The sequence below is a fragment of the Phocoena sinus genome, chromosome 15 (assembly GCF_008692025.1).
Source record: "Phocoena sinus isolate mPhoSin1 chromosome 15, mPhoSin1.pri, whole genome shotgun sequence".
Taxonomy (NCBI): domain Eukaryota; kingdom Metazoa; phylum Chordata; class Mammalia; order Artiodactyla; family Phocoenidae; genus Phocoena; species Phocoena sinus.
This window is the reverse complement of record NC_045777.1, coordinates 58468206-58475396: the sequence shown is the minus strand read 5'-3', so window position 1 is coordinate 58475396 and position 7191 is coordinate 58468206. Positions and strand designations below refer to the sequence as shown.

At 55.0% G+C, this 7191-nt stretch overlaps 1 protein-coding gene across 1 annotated transcript in view; it reads left to right on the top strand.

Moving 5' to 3' along the window:
* Positions 1-2272: 2272 nt before the first annotated feature.
* The window catches only part of EMP2 (epithelial membrane protein 2), a 40678-nt gene continuing 35759 nt past the window's right edge, over positions 2273-7191 (top strand). Inside the window, exon 1 of the mRNA XM_032607069.1 lies at positions 2273-2401. The gene's annotated coding sequence lies outside the window, so the exon portion shown is untranslated. The remainder of the gene's footprint in view (positions 2402-7191) is intronic.

Here is a 7191-nt window from a genome sequence, read left to right as displayed (position 1 = left end):
ATCAATCATTCCTTTCTCTGGGTCCCAGAGAGGCATCTTGGTGTCTGGCCAGGTTCTTCCTCGTGTGGGGCATGCCCCACCAGAAGGCAAATGGGAGGTGATTTTTGGAGGAGGAGGCATTGCCCAGCCTTGAATCATGGAGTGGGAACGTAATTCCCTTTTCCAGTGATCTTGCAATAGTTCTGATTAGAAGGAGAAAGTCTCCTTCTGTGCTTAGCGTGAGTCTAACACCCATCTTACTCTTGTTGATCTCCCTTTTTAATAGATCCTAAACCTCAGGTTCACGGACTCTCTCAAGCAACAGTATCTGGTTAGCATGTACTCACACTGTTTTCTCTGGGTAGCGTTTATATTTGTAAGTTTGTCTTCTATTTTTGGTGATTGGAATTGGTTTCCTGTTTACCGTGATGATATAGGGCTTCCTTTTTAAAAATAAATATAGTTAAATAAATAGAGTTGACTTAAAGAAAAATATTAAGTGAATACTTGTTCAGGTGGCTAGTGGGTATGGTAGAAATTATGGCTTGACCCTGGTGAGCATTTTGTAAATAGGGATGTAGTGGGAGGAGGAGAGCGGGGTTTGCCACGGTCAGTCTGACTTCGAATCCACACTCGATCCCTTGAATAGGGCCTTTGGGCGAGTTACTTAGGTAGCCTCCCTGAACCTTAGTTCCTTCACGGACTGTTGTGTTATATTGATGACAGTATTTGTAAAGTAACTGGCACAGAGTGAGGGCTCAGCAAACGGCAGAAATCCACCTGCTGCAGCCTCTACCTGGACTGTCCATTCTGGGAGAGACTTTTGGGTTTTCTCTGTCCTCCAGGTGGCCATGGGACAGGCAGGCATCACTGTCCCTGCTGGTGGGTGGGCCCTGCATGGCCCTCCTCTGCAGCAGCCAGGCCCCACTCTCCTCCCCTTTTATGTGGGGTCTCAGTTCAAATGAACACCTTCCTACCCCCTCTCCAGCCCTACAAAGAATCTCTTGCTTGGGAGATGAAAGTCTTGATTAGCCATAGAATTTCAAAATTAAAAGAGATGTGGCAGGTCAGACACTAGGCCAGCTGGGGAACCTCAAGATGGGGTGTGGGGTGGCCCTTTGGAAGGGGCCTCAAATCGCCTAAGGATTTCTAATTTAGACCCAAGGAGGCTCTCGCCTTGCAGACTTCCCCGACAGGACTGAAAAAAGACACATCAGAAAGTTTAAGCATGGCGTCCCAGCCAGACCAGCTACTGCATAATAAGTTAGCATTTCTTAAAAGGGTTTCTAATTCTTTTGTTAGTGGCACAAGTCCATTGCCTTATATTTTGGGGTGTGTGCAAATAACATCACCGTGTCCAATTAAAAGCTTAAAATATACTGTAATATGCTGTGGTCCTGTTTTGGAATTGCTTCCGTGTTTCAATACAGTAAATCCTCCCTCCCTACTCCACAGCCCCACAGATGGGGCTCAGGCCCCTCTGGTCTTTTCCCCCATCCCATAAGAACCTCCAGGGCAGATCAGCCCTCTCAGTTCCCAGATGGGGAAACTGAGGCTGGAGAGAAAGACATTTCCTTGCCTTTTGCTGTCATTGCCAGGGACAGTAAATTCCAGGACTGCGGGGTCAAAAGATATGGGTGGTGGTTTGTGTGAGTCAGACCCTGGAGGAGTCCTAAGACTGCGTCCCTGGTTGCCCTGCCACCTCCCACCAAGGCCAGGGACTCTATGTCGGAAAATAAAAATAACCATAGCTAAGATTAACTGAGCACTTACTATGTACCAGGCACCGCGCAGGTATGACACTTTCAGGCCTTACAACAACCCAAGGAAAGAGGTCCTATTGTGACTTCCATTTCCAGAAGGGGATACTGAGGCAGGCAAAATTAAGGAGATCACTAAGTTAAGAAAAGTGCCAGGGAAGGGGTTCTAAAGTAGGGAGTCGGATTCCAGAAAACTCGTCCTTAACCCTTACCGGAAGGGAAGACAAGAACGCGGGAGAAGAAGGGCAGGAGAGGAGGGGCAGCTGGAAACCCGTAAGGGCGAGCGCAGCGCGGAATGCCTTCCAGCTGCCAGGAAGCTCGGATTTCTCCCTCTTTCCCCAGAACTACGCTACCAGCTCTGCCCTAAACTTGGCCCAAGTGGCGCAGGGAGGCGGGCTGGGGCTGGGGGCGCTCCCCAGGCTCCGGCCTTTCTCTCCAGTGTCCCCCACCCGCTTCCCGCGGTCCCTCCCACTCTGCTCTCCGGGCTCCTGACTTCACGACCCGGGAGGCGGGGTCGGGGAAGGAGGGGGGACGTGGGGAGGCGGCTCGGCGCCACGGAGAGGGAGGAGGGAGGGCGCGCAGTCCCAGCCCAGAGCTTCAAAACAGTCGGGCGGCCTCGCCTCGCGCCCCAGCCCGACTGTCTGTCCAGCCGCCAGCGTCCGGTGAGTCGGGGTCTCGCCCGGGAGCCGCGCGCAGGTAGCGGGGGGCTCCGGGCTGCGAGCGACGGGGCAGCGGGGTCGCCAGCCACTGCACTTACCGGACCCAGAGAGGTCCCTGCAATTGGTGGGGGACAGGAAGGGGCCGAGGCCCCTCCCTGCCGAAAATCCACTGTTCCTCTGCCAGATTGCGAGGGCGCGGACTTCCCGCCTGCGCCGAGCTCGCTCGGGACCCCGAATTCCACCTCCCCACCCCCGGACTGCTTCCTTCGCCTTTTGCGTCGAGGCGGGCGGGAAAAGTTTGGGGAGGAGTCAGGGCGACTCCCCTCGCCCCCGCCAACTCCACTCCCAGGGTTCTCGGCGTCCCGGGTAGCCCCTCTCTCGTCGTGTGAAGTCCCCCGGCGCCTTGGCGCACGGTCCCCCGCCTCACGGAGCGCGCCGGACCCGCTGCGCCCTGGCTGGGTCATTGGGTCCCCTCTCGGCCCCGGCGGCGGCTCCGTTGCGCCCCCCAGCGGCAGGGAGCAACTGCCTTAGGTTGGACGAGCGGAGGAGCTGGAGGCACTGCTTGGATGACGCCTGTCCCCTCTCCACTCCGGTTGGGCCTGGGGGGCTACGAGGGCCCCACCCATGGGTCCGGAGAAGGGGGAGCCTGGAGCTCGTATACAGGAGGACTATACACTCTCCCCAAATCCAGGGTCCTAAATATACCCCAGGGAGGCCCTAATTTGGGACTGACATGGGAACCTCATAAATGGGGATTAGTTGGGGGCACCTGTGCCTGAGGGAGACTACAGAGAGCAAAGCCCTCCCTCCGGACTACAGGACCCACCTCTTACTTTGGAACAAGAATGACAGCCCAGTTTCAGGTTTGGGAAAAGGGGCAGTGCCCCCTCCCGAGCTGCAAAGATGTGTATGTGGGGTGAGGTGGGGTGATCTTTTAACTTAGTTGTGTCTAAAATGCAGAGGCCAGTCTAAAAAGTGACAGGCAGAGTGAGGAGCAAGGTAATGGGCTTGGAGAGGGTCTTAAGCAGCTGGTAGCCCCCATATTGTATGATTTCACTGACAGGAAGCACTTAGAATAGGCAAATTCAGAGGGTCAGAAAGTGGAGCAGAGGTACCTGGGGCTGGCAGAGAGGGATGGGGAGTTATTGCTAGTGGGTACAGAGCTGGGGAGGATGAAAACATTTTGGGTATAGGGAGTGGTGATGGTTCCACGACATTGTAAGTGTATTTAATGCCACTGGATTCTACACTTAAAAGTGGTTAAAGTGCTCAATATTCTGTGATGTATATTTTACCACAATTAAACAGAGAGTCTGCAGCCACCTCTGTGCTTCAGTTTGATTCAGTTAGAAATTCCAGAATCCGCTCACGGTTGCTGGCCACCTCTCCCCAGAATTTGGCCTCAGTAAGGAAGTGGACGGCGGGTGAGGAAGGGACACGAGCCGGGTTTCCCCAGGAGCCTGGAAGGGACAAGGAAGGGGACAGAAGCTGATGGAGCCTCTGATGGAGCTGCCACAGGGGTCTGTGGCCGCTAACTGTAAATACAGGGCACAACCATCCAGCCCTCCCCGCCACTCCCCTGCACACACAAGTAGTGTCTAAGGCCCTTTGTTTCTGGAATGGAAGTGAGTGTTTCACCTAGATTTCCTTTCTCTGCCGTGCGCATGATATCTTCAGGGCAGGAACTGAAACCACGAGTGTGTGCGCACAGACTCTCCATTTTCCAGCAACAGGTGATTCACAGGGAGGCTCAACTGGCCAATTTCTCTTCCCAGGCCCATGATGACTCTCCGTCAGCTTCTGATGGAGCGCGCTGCCCCGTGCCCTCCAGCGTTCCTGGAAGCCTCCCCCTGCGCCGGCCCATCCCCACTCCTGGGCTGCAGGTGGGGAAAGCCAGGTCAGAGACCTTAAGTCGGTTTCTCAAGGTCCCTGAGCGAGTGAAGTGCCAAGAGCCAGGCTTTGAACCTCCATCCGCTTCCCCACAAGCCCTCCCCATTTTTCCACCCGGAGATGCCCTGGTGGGTTTTGAAGAGTCAGGGGGAGACCCTCCTGGGGAAATCAGGGCCCAGACACCCACAGGGCCCTTGGCAGATACCAAGGCCACAGCAGAGGGAGGGGCGTGGGGATGGCAGGAGGGTGCGGAACCTGTTTTCCCACTGAGGGTTTTTGGATCAGCTGCCTCCAGCCCCGCCGGGAATTGGGGAGGGGAGGCCGGGCGTGGGCCACATAGCCTGTAGCCGCCTCTGTCCCTCCAGTGGGGAAACTGAGATTCACCCGAAATCTGGGGACAGGTGTTCGTGTTGGAAGCCGCAGAGGTGTCCCACGGTGGGGGGGGGGGCGGTGAGGGCAGGGCCAGCCGGGTGGGGCTGACACTGCACTGCCCCACCCAGAGGGGAGGGCCCGAGCCCTCTTCTGGCTTCCCGACCCCAGTTTAGGGCACAGCTCTTGAGGGGCTGAGGGGTCTGTGGCCACTAACTGTAAATACAGGGCACAACCATCCAGCCCTCCCCGCCACTCCCCTGCACACACAAGTAGTGTCTAAGGCCCCTTGTTTCTGGAATGGAAGTGAGTGTTTCACCTAGATTTCCTTTCTCTGCCTTGTGCATGATATCTGCAGGACAGGAGCTGAAACCACGAGTGTGTGTGCACGGACTCTCCATTTTCCAGCAACAGGTGACTCACGGGCAGACTCAACTGGCTCATTTCTCACCCCAGGCGCGTGCTGACTCTCCTGCCCTCTGCGGCCTTCCTGGTTGAAGGGGGCACAGCCGAGGCCGCCTCTGTGTCATAGTAAACTCTGCCAGACATGACCAGGAAGGGAAGTCTGTCAAGACAAAAATACATGAATGCCTTTCCAGGCCAGATGGAGTGGCAGTAGATTGCTGGCTGCTTGGCGGGATTTGTCTGGAGGGCAGGAGTGCAGCCACTGTCCTGGGGAGGTGCACATAGTTTTTTGTGTGTGTGTGTGTGTTGCAACATGCGGCCGCTGCCCAGCTCTGTGGACAAGTGAGGCCTCTGACATGGGCTTCGGGGGCTAAGGCGGGATGGGGGTGGGCTCCCCAGCTACGGGGTGGTGGCAGCCATCCCCCAAAGGTGGGATGCGGTCCCAGGCATTGGGACTGCGGAGCAGAGTCCTTCCAGAAGAGGCAGTTAAAGGTCGGCGACAGGACTCCAGTGCAGGAGGATGGGCTCCGGGGACGTCTTACTGGGCTTAGGCAATTGGCAGCAGCAGCTGGAACAGGGAGCGAGGGCAGCTGGCGCCTTAGACAGAGCTGGAGCCTGACGCTTCGATGTTGGCTTCATCTTGTCCAGGGAAGGCTGGGGGTAGGAATAGGGGTGGTGGGAAGAGGAGGCTCCCTTTCTCACCCCAGGAGCGATGGAGTCTGCTCCCTGCAGGAGTGACCCAAAAGTGCTGTTTTGGCAGGACTGACCCATGGGGCGAATTGTCAGATGTATCTGGCTCTTGTTAGGGACAGGCCGAGGGGGAGTCTAAAAATATCCGAGACAGAGCTGCTACCCAGGGAGAGTGCCGGCCTGGTAACCCAACACCCATGGCAGCACTAGCTCTGCTCCGCTCCAGCCACTGGGGCTCTTCCAGGCAGCCAAGCCTTGGGCAGAGGGTGGGAGGGGTGAGAGCACTCTGCATTCAGGGCAGCCATGGACTAAGATTTTCAGGAACAAAAGGGCCTTAGAAAGTCCCAGTTTGCCAGCTAAGGATGCTCAGAGAGGTGGAGTGACTCACCCGAGGTCACTCAGCAAGTTGGCGGCAGTACCTGGACGAGATCTGGGTCTGGGGACTCACTGCTGAGGAGCCTGATGGCTGGGAGTGGTCAGTGGGTTTCCAGGCTAGGTCCCCAGGGTCAGGGACCCTTATGGCATGTGCCATCCATCTGGGATACTGATCGGAGAAAGGTGGGCCGGGAGCCATGCTCAGGCAGTGGGTCATTTCCCACTGGCATTGGGTCGCTCCCGGCCACAGTTGTCGGGCTCTGAGGATGTCGTCCATCCTGGGGGTGGGGGTGAGTAGGACGACGGAGGCTGGAGGAGGACCGTCTTCCCATCCGAAGACACTTGGTTTGTTCATGTGGTATCTCAAGGGTTTAACAAGGAGTTGTTGACCTGAATAGATGAATTTCCAGGGCTCTCACTTTCCTGGGGAGGCTGGGTTTCTGTTGATCCAAAAGGGAACAGAGGGTGAAGAGATTGCCCAGCTTCCTGCCCTCCTCAGACAGGTTGGATGACATCAGCTTCTAGAAGCTTCCTAGCACTCCTGGGTCTAGAGCTGAGGGAGCGGTCGCCGGTGTGATATTTGGTGTCAAGACTGTTCTGAGAAATTTGGATGTGAAACATCTATCACCCTGCAGGATGCAGAGATGGACAAGTTAAGTCCCTCAGTGAAAATTGCTTGTAGCCTAAGACCAAGTAAGTTTGCCTGATAGAGAAGTCGCTTTGAAGATTTCTCTTTCTGGTGCTTCTGATCACAAACTTCTCTGGAGGGCTCTCTTTCCTTAAAATGAGATTAGTTTAAAAATTTTGCAGTGAATAAATATGACCCAAAGTCTCATTCATCTTATTCTAATGAACGTTTCCCAAAGCGTGTTATCACTGGTGGTAACGAAGATCGTTTTAAAAAGTTCACAGCTGAACATGAAACGAAAAAGAGTAATTATGTCTTTTTCTCAGTTGGTAGTTGGGAAAAAAACACAAACAGCACACAGACCCATAGTTTCACTACTGTGTAGGGTGAAACTTAAGTTGATATTTTAAACTTTAAAGCATTTTTTTTAAATAAT